The following is a 15269-nucleotide window of genomic DNA, read 5'->3' on the forward strand; positions in this document are numbered from 1 at the left end:
GAAGCAAGAAAGTTATTAGTAGCCATTAAAGCAGGGGTGAGGAATCTTTTTTCAGCCAAGGGCCATTTGGATACTTATACCATCCTTCGGGGGCCATACAAATTCCGCCCACAAAGTACATCCTGACTGTGGCACTTGTGTCAGGACGTAATCTATCATTGCATGCCCTTCAGTGTTCAGTAGTGAACACTGCATGCGTGTGCTAACAGAGCAAGAAGAAATTAATGAGCTGGTTGTGATCAAAATACAGCTCCCTGCCCAATAATGCGGTCCCTGAGAATCTGCTCGGGGACCTGATAAAAGGTCATTGAGGGCCGCAAATGGCCCTGGGGCCTAAGGTTCCCCATCCCACCATTAAAGGAAACCTTTCACGTTGTACATCCAGTCCGATCTGTGGACAGCAAGGTATAGAGGAGGAGAAGATGAGCGGAATGATGTATAGGTTTGTTGGAAAAGGTTCAGTAAATCTTGTATTTTACTCATTTAAATCCTTGGTGTTTATATGTATAAGGGTCCAGTGGGCGGTCCTAGTAGTGATTGACAGTTATCTCTGCAGGCACAGTAAAGGGAAGACTGTCAATCACTGAATAAGACCGCCCTCTGGTCTCATATACATGCAAACACCAGGGATTTCAGCAAGTAAAATACAAGTTTTACTGAAACTGTTCTAACAAAAAATGAATATGAGTCTGATCAGCTCCTCCTGCTCTATAATATCCTGCCTGTAGATCAGAGACCTTCATGACAGGTTTCCTTTAACCCTGCTGTTCTGTTGGTCAAAAATGACCGACTTTGAACTTCAATATTCTTTAAAATATTCAAGATGCGGCTCTGAAACCCGTGGCCGACCGACCCATCCTCATTTAAGTCAATCAACCACAAGTTTCAGAACCGCATCTTGAACACCCCAAAAAATACCAAAGTTCAAAATAGGTCTCCCCAGACCGAACAGAACAGCAGGGTTAAATAGACCACACCATAGCCTTTTCATCTGTATTACTGGCATGTATAGCTTCCCTACTTGTTTGGTCTCCTGATGATCTGAAGTTACATATCTGCTCCACTCCTGTGAAAGTTTCATTCATATGAAAGAGAAGGTGAGAGAGACCGGTAGTGTGCCACCCCGTCCAGGCCACTGCAGTAACAGTACTGGGTCACGATGGTTCTGAGTGCTGGTCAAGTCGGACCGGGGGCACGCGCCAGTCTTTGTCGATTGTGGGGAACCGGTAAAAGTTGTAATCACTCTACCTAAAGAAGAGTAAACTTTGAGGGAAAATCCCATACATCTAATACCGTGAAGAAGTAGGACCAGAAGAGGTCTTCTAACCACAGAAGATGTAATATGTTAGGATAAGACAACATACATAAGGTAACCATCACCCGCAACCAATCTAAAGAAAGCGACGGCAACAGACATATCCTTTCACAAAAAGTTTGGATACCCATAATTCTACCAGTTCTACTTAAGACAACTTTTCTACTACTCCCAAGGTTAGAGAAAAGCAGGTGTCACTAATAAAACAAACAAAATAAAACAGTAATCCTGTGAGTGCCATTTCCCTAAAGACAACCTTTCACTTGCTCATACTGTAAAAATTGAATGAAATGCCACATAAAATTCCCTGAGTTCTTCTGATTCTACCGCTTTTTTCCATTTTGCGCTGCGTTGCACTATTGCAGAGATATTAATATTTGATGCTTCAAGAGCGCAGCATGTGAAATCTCTGCTTTGTAGTCCAACTGAACATTTCTTCACAGTTATCTTTGGCGGTGTGCGCTTTCACCCCTCCCTCCTAGACGCAGCTACCTGGAGGGAGAGGGAGGTCAAAGTGCACATCCCCCAAAGAAGACTGTGAAGAAACGTCCTCTTGGACTACAAAGAAGAGATTTAACTTAGTGGCAACAAGAAGAAACCGATGGACTTACGGTAAATTTGTTTGTCTGTTTATTGATTGACAGCGAGGACAGTTTTTTCTGTATTTCCTCTCCTGTGCTCTTGGCCAAAATCTTGCACATGCGCCACTCCACTTTCGACTCACATTTGGTTTCTTCACTTGATAAAGATGCCGGTATGGCGTTGAAACACATTGTGAATAAAAAAAGCCTTATTATCATGACTTGTGAAGAATCGATTTCTCCAGCACAAAAGCCCACCTAACGTGTTTTGTCCTACTGGATCCAATTTCATCTGGAGGATTTATCCACCAGCCAAGGACCAGCAGCTGTTTTTATTCATGCCTACATAGGAGTTGTGCCTGTCACAACTCCACCAGTTGAGCGTTAGGGCTCCTTCTCACTTGCGTGAAATACGGCCGAGTCTCCCAGGTTAAAACCCGACTCTGCCGCCGGCACTTGGGAGCGGAGTGTGCAGCCGCACGCTCTGCCAAAGTACCCGGCTCTGCGAGACTCTGCCGTATTTCACGCAAGTGAGAAGGAGCCCTTAACCATACATCTACCCACACTAACTTCATAGGGTATCCCCCTATAGTGAGCTCTATTCCTCACATCTACATCTCTTCAATCCTTTTTCAACTGGCGCATGTGCAGTACGAGACTAAAGATTTAATCAACTCATAACAGTGCACTGCACGTGCACTGACCAAAAAAGTAGTGGTGCGTGCAAGAGCTTTCAACCAGTAAAGAGGTGACGTCACACAGCAGAGACTCTGTTTCCATTGCCAATCAAGAAGTAAAGAGGAACCATTGACTGCAAGTGCATTGATATGCCCAACAGTGCACTTGCAGTCTAATTTTGTCACAATGGATCACAATTGCAACTTTTGCCCTCTACCCTATTTGCACTTCTTATGGTTTGCTAAGGAAAATGTTGCAGACATGTTCCCATTAAAGGTTTCAATTTACAATCCAGTTTATTTGAGACTTGCATCTATTTTCGGGGTGTCTGGCACCGCTCTGGAACGTGTTGATGCTATCGATGCTTACAGTTGCACTGGTTGGGCCCAGTCCTTTTGTCTGCCCTTATTCACACTGAGGTCAACATTGACACATGGTAAGGTTTTAATATTAGACAGTGTAGGACTGTCCCAGTCAGAGTTACCTTGACGCGGTGGGATGGCTTTTGTGCTATTTTTTGATAAAAAAAAACAGTATTACTAAAAACTCTTGTGTTATTTAAATGCACTTTTGCTTTTTTACTTAGTTACATCAGGGTTTTTGCTTACTTTTTTCTTTTGTAGGTTTTACCGATGCTTATATGATGCAAGTACTAAGAAAAGATGTATTCGCAATTAAAGTCCCCAAACTCTGCTGGCCCAGGAGGTAAGCAAATGATTGTGTAATATAAAGTGACAGACATCCATAGAAAAAAATATAGAAATATCTCTGATAAACTACTGTTTTTCTATCAGCCGTGGCATGGTTATGATGATATCTCGAGCCTGCAATAAAGATCTGATTACTGACGGAGCTGGAGGAGCCACCAACAATATCCTGAAAGCAAAGATGCTGAAAGTAATTTCCACCGCGGTTCATTTGTAGTCCTGTCCTGTCAAATTCTCGAGTGGTTTATCCCTCCAGTAAATAAAGCCATACTATCATTTTCATAAGAAAAGCTACGGATTTATAAGCAGAGCTGCGTAAAGATTACTAGAAGATAGAAAGAATCCCTATGGAGCCAAGTTGTTTTTTTCTGTTAGGAAAGTTTTTTAACTTTATTTCTAGAAATACTTCTGTATCCATCTGACTTTCCCTTGACCCAAAATTACAAAAACATATTCAATTATAAGCCAAAGCAGATACAAATATCTGCCATTGACTCTCGTCGCCTCTCGACACTTTTTAGCCAAAGCGTGAATCATAGGTTCCTCACAGGATACATCTTTTTAGGTTTCCTTCACATGCCCTTGTTTATGGCACATGTGGTATTCGTTTTCACACGTACCTATTATAATCTATGGGGTTGGGCACATGTCCTTGTTTTCACACAAACTGTGTGTCCATGTGACCCGCACGTATACATTTACATTTTTTACTGGCAGCGTGCTGCACCTGTAATAGTATGCAGGTACTGAGTATGTCACCACGGAACAGACAGACCAACAGTTGAAGGGTTTAATAACAGGAATCAGGTTCTCCTCGCAGGGAGGAAGCAATGGAAAATAACTAGCAATAAAACAGTGCAAAAATATGGGAGTCAAACAATGTAACAGAAGTAAGCAAGATTTCTTGAGAAAAGAACACTTATCAGTCTGATGAGGACTTGCTTGAAGGGTCGTCTTCTCCAACGTAGGCACCGAGAAACAGCGGCACTTGTCGTCCCTCTGCAGTCCGTGGGCTGAGTAGTCTCTAGGAGCCCGATGTCTGGGGTTTCGGGAGTTAATGTGATATGCACAGGCTCTGAGTCTTTAGCTTTTACAGCACAGCCTATCCCGGGACAACGATGGTCAGTCTATTATTCAGTCTCTCACCAGGAATCAGGGGCTCTGCACTGTTAAGTCTGTCACCAGGAATCAGGGGCTCTGCACTGTTAAGTCTCTCACCAGGAATCACAGTCTCTGTACTGTTACTGTGGGTAACAGGGGGTCGCAGTCTCAGCACGGACCAATGTCTCTACACGGGTCTCAAACCGCCCCTCTCCAGTCACAGCAGAGTCCGCTTTCATGTACTCACAAGATGCAGTCTTTCTGGGCAATCTCCCTGTATTTGTCCTCTGACCGGGAGCTCTCTCTCCTGGAGCGCTGCTGCACCCTGCTCTGACCGCTGCTCATGCTGCTCTGTCTCTTGCGCGTGTGCCTTTCCTGCTCTCTGCCCGGCTTCCTTCCTGTCCCAGTCTCTAAGTCTGCCCCCTGGGGAACCTGCAGCACAGCTCAATGGTTCCAGGCACAGAGCCGAGAAGGTAACCGCCCCAGACTTTTCTTGTGCTTCACCTCCTTACACACCCATGCAAATAGATGACATAAAGTGTGACATCCTTGTAAGAGGTAAAAGAATAGAATGCAGAATAAAAATTACAGATATATATATAATTTGTGCCTTTTGTGTGTTTCTTACTGTAAATTTATAAAGCTAATAAATTAATTTGATAACCAGCAAAGGTAAAGCAGACAGTTGTGAGCTGATATTATCAGCCTGGGAAGGTCCATGGTTATTGGGCCCTTCCCAACTTAATAATATTAGCCTGCATCCACCCAAGAAGTGGCGCATCACATTACATGCTCCAATTCTGGAGCTTTGCCCGCCTGTTCCTGATTGTCCTGGTTTGTTGGCAATCGGGGTAATGTTGATGGGAGTTGATGTCAGTTGTCATTTGTCAAAAACCACAGCTGACATTGAGCCATAGTGTAAGTAATGGAGAGCTGTCAATCAAACACCCCCATTACTAACCTGGTAATCCGAAAAAAAAACACACACAAAAAATACTTCATTTGAATAAACACTCCCCAATACTTTCCCTAGTTCATGAATTCATTTTTTACAAAAAAACATGCAGATCCAACGTAGTCCAGGGAATTTGATGTAATCCACAAATAGAAACCTGAAAAACATAAAGAAAGAGAAATGAAAACATTGTCCCTCATTCACAAATTTATTAGAAAAAAAGTTCCCAAGCGAGTCTGAGGTACTCTAGCGTTTCCCCCAATGTTCCCCAATCCCAGCCTGGTGACTGAACAGCAGTGACGCTGAGCACAGCTTGCGCCGATTACCGATTGTCAACGCACCAGCACAAAAAGTGAATGCAATAAGCCAGTACAAAAAAGTGAATGAAGTCAGCCAGCACAAACGGTGAACACAGTGAATGCAATCCACCATCACAAAAAGAAAGTGAACGCAGTCAGGCAGCACAAAATGTGAATGCAGTGAATGCAGTCAGCCTGCACTTTTGTGTGGTTCCATCTTTGAATCAGAACAGAAGCAGCCAGTGCTTAGCATAGGGAGCAGTCCATCATGGACTCTGAAGTCTGGCACAGCTCTCTTAGCCCTACTCCACAGGGAGAGCTCTCTTAGGCCTACTGCCCAGGTACAACGCTCTTTGCTCTACTACCCAGGGACAGCTCTTAGTTCTACTACCTAGGAACAACATTCTTACCCTTAATTCCCGGGGGCAGCTCTCTTAGACCTATTTTTTAGGAAGAGTGCTCTTATCCCTACTACCCAAGGACAGCTCTCGTAGTCCTACTATTTAGAAACAAAGTTCTTAGCCCTACTTCCCAGGGGCAGCTCTCTTAGCCCTACTACGCAGTTACAGCGCTCTTAGCCCTACTACTCAGAGACATCTCTTTCAGTCCTACCACCTAGGGACAGCACTTAGCCCTAGTAACTAGGGACAGCTCTCTTGGTCCTACTACCTAGAAACAAAGTTCTTATCCCTACTTCCCAGGGACAGCTCTCTTAGCCCTACTACGCAGTTACAGCGCTCTTAGCCCTACTACTCAGAGACATCTTTCAATCCTACTACCTAGGGACAGCACTTAGCCATATTACCTAGGGACAGCTCTCTTGGTCCTACTACCTAGAAACAAAGTTCTTAGCCCTACTTCCCAGGGACAGCTCTCTTAGCCCTACTACCCAGTTACAGCTCTCTTAGCCCTACTACCCAGTTACAGCTCTCTTAGCTCTACTACCCAGAGACAGCTCTTTTATAGCTCATGGTCAGTCCATGCATTGCAATCCACGCTCATACCATGTGTTACAGACTGACCTGGTTGGAGTAGTGATATTGCAACCACTAGGGGCAGCAGCGGGCAGGTAGCATAGTCTGGAAAAGCTAAGGAGTCGATACACAGGAACAGCAATGTAGTTTGAAGGAATAAGCAAGAATCATAGTCAAGGAAGCCAGAGGTTGTTTCCCAGGAGCAGTAGTGTCGTTTGGAGGATTAGAAGGTGGAAGGAAGCTTGACTAAAGGCAGGTAGCTTAATAATCACACAAGGAACTGAGAGTAAGGCCAGGTTTACATAGGATGTGCAATCAGAATGAACCAATCAGGAACTCAGGGTGGTAACCAACAGGACACTCAGGGAGGAGACATCAGCAGCGAAATAGGTTCAAGTATTTGGATAAGCACAGAACTGTCCAGCAAGCTGAATATCTCAGAAGGAAGAGCTGCCGACTGGGGCACAGGAGCTGATAGGTTCAAATCCTGACACAGTGTTGCACTGACTTCTGAATGAGCCCTTACAATTGTAAGCTACTCTTTGAAGGCAACCACAATGTGCATGTGGCTTTTTGTGAAAATGAGTTTTACTGAGACCACTGACAGACAATCAGTTCATGTGAAAAAAAAAGTGTAATCTGGACAGCCCTCTTCACCAACATTGCTCAGCGTGCTGTAGGTGGGTTCATCGATTTTATCTCAGACAGCAAAAGTCCGATTATTTAGCTCAAATGAACAAACTCATAGGCTGCGTTCAAACAACGTGCATTTTTTTCCTATAACCATGTGAAAAAACACACACACGCAGTTTTTCAATTACTTTTAAAAAAAACTTAACAAAATGGCATTGTAGTCGCAAACTTTGAACGCAGCCTTAGATTTTGCAAAGGGATGGAACTATATTGTATAGTCAGTGTTACGTTTTGTTGGAATACACAGCAAAATACTGTTAGTTTGCAAATAACAGTCCAAGAATCTCAATGGACTTGGAGATAAATCGGCCAGATTTGGTTGGAAATGAGTTGTTTAATTTAGTTTGGGGCTGCACGGTGACCTTGGGTGCATCAAAGGACGTGCCGCCAAAGACCGCGCTATGCCGGTGCCACATCGTAGCATTATGCAAGTGAATGGGGTTACATTGTGACTCACAAGGTAACGTGACTGCTTGACTTGTCTTGGTCACAGTTCCTTGTGGGTGACAATAACTCATCATAATGTACAATCTCACCTGCCTTGGGGGTATTGTGGCCCCCTTACATCTCGGACCCCTGTGTGACAGCACAGGCTGCGCCAATGATATATCCGCCCCTGGATTGCTCTCTGCACCAGCACTTTTACATGCAGCTAAAAGCCATTGTTCTGCAACAACTACGAGACGTTCCTCAGTGGAGTCTCGTGTGTGGCTTACAATTTCAGGGAATGCTCTGGTTACATATATCATTGACTGAAATTGCGCCTGGCTTCCAAGTATAGAACTTGCACACAGGCGGAGAATCACTGCTTACTCCCTGATCACATATCCAGCCAGAGACTTCTTATTGATTTTTCATACAGCGAGAAAATGAGTTCGGCCACTCATCCATGAATTAATTCTTCATAGATAATTGGATTAAGACCGGATTTAAACAATGCATTGTGGGAGCGCTGCTGCGTCACGTATGATAAATTCCATCAGTAAATTATTTCTAAATAAATGAAATAATGGGTATTCAGCAACCTTCACATATAATCTATGAAAATGAGCTCAAGAGAAGAACTTGCCATTTAGGTGGGACATTTCCAGACGAAACAATGAAAAAATAATTTGGGTTAACATTAAAACCGCCTTCCCAATATTGTGTAGGCGCCCCTCATGACACAATAACAGTCCTGTAGTATCTGTAGTAGTAATTTGTCCAGGAGTCCTGTCGTAGAAATTTGTCACCTGACCTGGCTTTTGTTAATTAAATTAATAGATAATACCATGGTGTAATCTATCTTGTGTTGTTAAATTGAGGTTTTATTTCCTTAATTTTAACATCATTTATTTAAATTATTACCTATCAAATCATTCCTGGCAGCTCTCTGCAACACACACACACACCATGCAACTGGAAATATAATTTCTGTCTTATATAAGAAAGTAAGACTATTGTTATCAACATCAGCCTGTCTTCTGCTTGCAATAGCTAAGAAGTAGAAACCTATCACAAGCAGGAGGCAGGAAAGACAGACTAATGCTGCGTCTGAACGGCACATTGTGATTCTGCAGTGCGAGTCTGTGGAGAGCAGTCCCATATCACTGATCTATCAGTGCTACAATGTGATGATACTCCACTCTCTCTGCAAAGCCAGAGGCTTCGTAGGAAATCAAATCTGTATTAGGGGAACCGTTTCAGATGGTACACGAACATGCTCAGACAATAATTTTTCCGAGCATGCTCACTCATCACTATAGACTAAAGCCGGAGGCTGAATGGTGGAGTAAGCTGACGGCTCCCTGCTCCACTATTGTGTTCAAATGTATCTACACTTTAGGACACAAAGATACAATCCGGGATGATAGGGAGGAATTAATTTGTACAACTTAGTAGCATCCATTTTAACTACCGGCCTAATAACAATCAGTAGAATTTGTTTTTTTTTTGTTGCTTTTGATTAAACTAATTTGGAATGTGTAAGTAAAGTTAGAGTCTAAGCAACTCCGAAAAAAACTTTATCTACAGTTCCCGCAACATCATTCTTGTCCTCTGCTGCAGCCGAGTACAAATGAAGGGACAACAGGGAACAATGTTAGCGGTTAGGAGAGAGGGTTTATCTACAAGTAATGGCTGCACGTCCCGAGTCCGGAGAGCCTCTAATCTGCAATTCATCTCTCCAACTAGCAAACAAATTAAAGCTTGTTGCTACATAACCTTGACGTATGATAGCATTACACCTAAGCAGCGGGACAAGTGCGAGATGAATGCCCCGGTATCGAGCGCATAAAGAAATAGCAACAAGGCCAAACCGCCATCGAGGCAGGATAAAGTATTATAAACACGACGCAGAGAAAGGTATAAAATACGCATAAAACCAAACCTCCATAAAGAATGCTCGATAACAAATTTTTCTGCTACAGGATTTATACCAACTGTTTTGTAACTGGGTATTTAACCCCTTATTTACGATTTACTAATTATTGGTATACGTCTTCGTATTTGGTGTGCTGCCATGGTGCTGAGTGTGAATAATGGAAACGTATTGCCTTTATTGTCCTCCTCACAGGCCAGTGCTACAACATAATGATACAAAAAGTCTGTAGAAACCCACGGGTAAGAAATTTTTAATAAACAACTATTGCAAAAATGCTTCGTATTCAATCTTCTATCGAGGCTATTCCATTTAATGGATTCACCCAGGGTTATAAAAATAGGGCTGCTTTTTTCAGAAACAGCACCCCTTCCCTGACCATAGGATGTGCGTGGCATTGCAGGTCAGTTCTCAGTTCCATTCACAATCCGGGACAACCCCTTCAAGATTACATACTGTCTACCAACATGCCGATACAGAGAATAAATCAACTCCTAAGGGAAAGCAGAAGGGTGAACAACTGCTGAAATGTAAGTTGAACCTGCAAAACCTTTTTAACCTCCTTAGAGGAGCATTGAAACAAACTTATAGCCACAGAACTTTATTTGCAGTTTGCTGGTCCAGAAGGCAGGTTGAGAGCGACAGACCCCACATTACACATGGAGGACAGGTAGAGAGTGACAGACCCCGCACTACATATGGAGGATAGGTAGAGAGTAACAGACCCCGCACTACACATGGAGGATAGGTAGAGAGTGACAGACCCCGCACTACATATGGAGGATAGGTAGAGAGTAACAGACCCCACATTACACATGGAGGATAGGTAGAGAGTGACAGACCCCGCACTACACATGGAGGATAGGTAGAGAGTGACAGACCCCGCACTACACATGGAAGATAGGTAGAGAGTGACAGACCCCGCACTACATATGGAGGATAGGTAGAGAGTAACAGACCCCACATTACACATGGAGGATAGGTAGAGAGTGACAGACCCCGCACTACACATGGAGGATAGGTAGAGAGTGACAGACTCCGCACTACACATGGAAGATAGGTAGAGAGTGACAGACCTCACATTACACATGGAGGATAGGTAGAGAGTGACAGACCCCGCACTACACATGGAGGACAGGTAGAGAGTGACAGACCCCGCACTACACATGGAAGATAGGTAGAGAGTGACAGACCTCACATTACACATGGAGGATAGGTAGAGAGTGACAGACCCCGCACTACACATGGAAGATAGGTAGAGAGTGACAGACCTCACATTACACATGGAGGATAGGTAGAGAGTGACAGACCCCGCACTACACATGGAGGATAGGTAGAGAGTGACAGACCCCGCACTACACATGGAAGATAGGTAGAGAGTGACAGACCTCACATTACACATGGAGGATAGGTAGAGAGTAACAGACCCCACATTACACATGGAGGATAGGTAGAGAGTGACAGACCCCGCACTACACATGGAGGATAGGTAGAGAGTGACAGACCCCGCACTACACATGGAAGATAGGTAGAGAGTGACAGACCTCACATTACACACGGAGGACAGGTAGAGAGTGACAGACCCCACACTACACATGGAGGATAGGTATAGAGTGACAGACCCCGCACTACACATGGAGGATAGGTAGAGAGTGACAGACCCCGCACTACACATGGAGGACAGGTAGAGAGTGACAGACCCCACATTACACATGGAAGATAGGTAGAGAGTGACAGACCCCGCACTACACACGGAGGATAGGTAGAGAGTGACAGACCCCGCACTACACATGGAGGATAGGTAGAGAGTGACAGACCCCACACTACACATGGAGGATAGGTAGAGTGACAGACCCTACATTACACATGGAGGATAGGTAGAGAGTGACAGACCCCACATTACACATGGAGGATAGGTAGAGAGTGACAGACCCCGCACTACACATGGAGGACAGGTTGAGAGTGACAGACCCCACATTACACATGGAGGATAGGTAGAGAGTGACAGACCCTACACTACACATGGAGGATAGGTAGAGAGTGACAGACCCCGCACTACACATGGAGAATAGGTAGAGAGTGACAGACCCCACATTACACATGGAAGATAGGTAGAGAGTGACAGACCCCGCACTACACACGGAGGATAGGTAGAGAGTGACAGACCCTGCACTACACATGGAGGATAGGTAGAGTGACAGACCCCACATTACACACGGAGGATAGGAAGAGAGTGACAGACCCCACATTACACATGGAGGATAGGTAGAGAGTGACAGACCCCGCACTACACATGGAGGATAGGTAGAGAGTGACAGACCCCGCACTACACATGGAGGATAGGTAGAGAGTGACAGACCCCGCACTACACATGGAAGATAGGTAGAGAGTGACAGACCTCACATTACACACGGAGGACAGGTAGAGAGTGACAGACCCCACACTACACATGGAGGATAGGTAGAGAGTGACAGACCCCGCACTACACATGGAGGATAGGTAGAGAGTGACAGACCCCGCACTACACATGGAGGACAGGTAGAGAGTGACAGACCCCACATTACACATGGAAGATAGGTAGAGAGTGACAGACCCCGCACTACACATGGAGGATAGGTAGAGAGTGACAGACCCCACACTACACATGGAGGATAGGTAGAGTGAGAGACCTCACATTACACATGGAGGATAGGTAGAGAGTGACAGACCCCGCACTACACATGGAGGACAGGTTGAGAGTGACAGACCCCACATTACACATGGAGGATAGGTAGAGAGTGACAGACCCTACACTACACATGGAGGATAGGTAGAGAGTGACAGACCCCGCACTACACATGGAGGATAGGTAGAGAGTGACAGACCCCGCACTACACATGGAGAATAGGTAGAGAGTGACAGACCCCACATTACACATGGAAGATAGGTAGAGAGTGACAGACCCCGCACTACACACGGAGGATAGGTAGAGAGTGACAGACCCTGCACTACACATGGAGGATAGGTAGAGTGACAGACCCCACATTACACACGGAGGATAGGAAGAGAGTGACAGACCCCACATTACACATGGAGGATAGGTAGAGAGTGACAGACCCCGCACTACACATGGAGGATAGGTAGAGAGTGACAGACCCCGCACTACACATGGAGGATAGGTAGAGAGTGACAGACCCCGCACTACACATGGAGGATAGGAAGAGAGTGACAGACCCCACATTACACATGGAGGATAGGTAGAGAGTGACAGACCCCGCATTGCACATGGAGGATAGGTAGAGAGTGACAGTGACAGACCCCGCACTACACATGGAGGATAGGTAGAGAGTGACAGACCCCACATTACACATGGAGGATAGGTAGAGAGTGACAGACCCCGCACTACACATGGAAGATAGGTAGAGAGTGACAGACCCCGCACTACACATGGAAGATAGGTAGAGAGTGACAGACCCCGCACTACACATGGAGGACAGGTAGAGAGTGACAGACCCCGCACTACACATGGAGGATACGTAGAGAGTGACAGACCCCGCACTAGGATATTGGTGGTCAGGATGTCTTTGCTTTTGTTCTGGAGGAGCGACAGCTATGAAGTGAGTAGCAGATCCTTGGGGTATAGCTTCTTTTTTTTTATCAGTATTGTAAATGAAAAATAAAATTAAAAATTAAAAAACAGCCTGATAAAAATCTACATAGGCAGAAAATTAGAAAAATTCCAAGCAGTTAATTCCTTTGGTTGAATAAGGCCGGCGTCACACACAGCGTATGAAAATACGGTCCGTATATTGCGGCCGTAATACGCTGAAAAGTCCCGAAAATAGTGTTCCGTAGCTCCTCCGTAGGCAGGGTGTTTCAGCGTTTTTTGCGCATGGCATCCTCCGTATGTCATCCGTACTGCGTGTTTTTATCGCAGGCTTGCAAAATCGACATACGGCTATACAAGGGATCCATGTGTTAAAAAAAAAAAAACATATATACTGTCTATATATATATATATATATATATATATATGTCAGTAGACACATATATGTATATATATTAATATTTCATCCAGCGCGATATAGCAGAAAGCCGGTAATTCAATTACCGGCTTTTGCTTTCTCCTTCCTAAACCCGACATGATATGAGACCTGGTTTACATACAGTAAACCATCTCATATTACCATTTTTTTTGCATATTCCACACTACTTATGTTAGTAGTGTGTATATGCAAAATTTGGCCGTTCTATCCACTAAATTAAAGGGTTAAATGGCGGAAAAAATTGGCGTGGGCTCCCGCGCAATTTTCTCCACCAGAGTAGTAAAGCCAGTGACTGAGGGCAGATATTAATAGCCTGGAGAGGGTCCATGGTTATTGGCCCCCCCTGGCTAAAAACATCTACCCCCAGCCACCCCAGAAAAGGCACATCTGGAAGATGCGCCTATTCTGGCACTTGGCCACTCTCTTCTCATTCCCGTGTAGCGGTGGGATATGGGGTAATGAAGGGTTAATGCCACCTTGCTATTGTAAGGTGACATTAAGCCAAATTAATAATGGAGAGGCGTCAATTATGACACCTATCCATTATTAATCCAATACTAGGAAAGGGTTAAAAAAAATACACAAACACATTATTAAAATTATTTTAATGAAATAAAAACAAAGGTTGTTGTAATATTTTATTGAACGCCCATTCCAATCACTGAAGACCCTCGTTCTGTCTCAAAAAAAAAAAAATCAACAATATCCTTACCTTCCGCAGATCTGTAAAGTCCAACGATGTAAATCCATCTAAAGGGGTTAAAATGTTTTGCAGACACGAGCTGTGCTAATGCATTGATGCTCGTGGCTGCAAAACCCCGGAGAATGTAGGTAAAGTAGGTCAATGACCTATATTTACCTGCATTTGCGGTGAGGCGCCCTCTGCTGGCTGTTCCTAGATTGTGGGAACTTTCCTAGAAAGCTCCCAGGCTCGAGTTCATAAGAGGACAACCAGCAGAGGGCGCCTCACCGCAAATGAAGCTAAATATAGGTCAATGAATTACCTTAATTCCCTGGGGTTTTGCAGCTACGAGCATCAATGCATTAGCACAGCTCGTGGCTGCAAAATATTTTAACCCCTTCAGATGGATTTACATCGTTGGACTTTACAGATCTGCGGAAGGTAAGGATATTGTTGGTTTGTTTTTTTTTTTAGACAAAACGAGGGTCTTCAGTGATTGGAATGGGCGTTCAATAAAATATTACAACAACCTATGTGTTTATTTCATTAAATTAATTTTTAATTATGTGTGTGTGTTTTTTTTTAACCCTTTACTAGTATTGGATTAATAATGGATAGGTGTCATAATTGACGCCTCTCCATTATTAATTTGGCTTAATGTCACCTTACAATAGCAAGGTGACATTAACCCTTCATTACCCCATATCCCACCGCTACACGGGAATGGGAAGAGAGTGGCCAAGTGCCAGAATAGGCGCATCTTCCAGATGTGCCTTTTCTGGGGTGGCTGGGGGCAGGTGTTTTTAGCCAGGGGGGGGGGGGCAATAACCGTGGACCCTCTCCAGGCTATTAATATCTGCCCTCAGTCACTGGCTTTACTACTCTGGCGGAGAAAATTGT

At 44.4% G+C, this 15269-nt stretch overlaps 1 long non-coding RNA gene across 3 annotated transcripts in view; it reads left to right on the forward strand.

Annotated features, from left to right (window-relative positions):
* The window catches only part of LOC138649625 (uncharacterized), a 32354-nt gene extending 27591 nt beyond the window's left edge, over nt 1-4763 (forward strand). For all 3 annotated transcript variants that reach the window (XR_011315334.1, XR_011315335.1, XR_011315333.1), the window contains 2 exons: nt 3198-3279; nt 3369-4763. This is a non-coding gene — a long non-coding RNA (uncharacterized lncRNA). The remainder of the gene's footprint in view (nt 1-3197; nt 3280-3368) is intronic.
* Nucleotides 4764-15269: the final 10506 nt, after the last annotated feature.

The sequence above is a fragment of the Ranitomeya imitator genome, chromosome 9, assembly GCF_032444005.1.
Source record: "Ranitomeya imitator isolate aRanImi1 chromosome 9, aRanImi1.pri, whole genome shotgun sequence".
In the NCBI taxonomy this organism is placed as follows: Eukaryota; Metazoa; Chordata; class Amphibia; order Anura; family Dendrobatidae; genus Ranitomeya; species Ranitomeya imitator.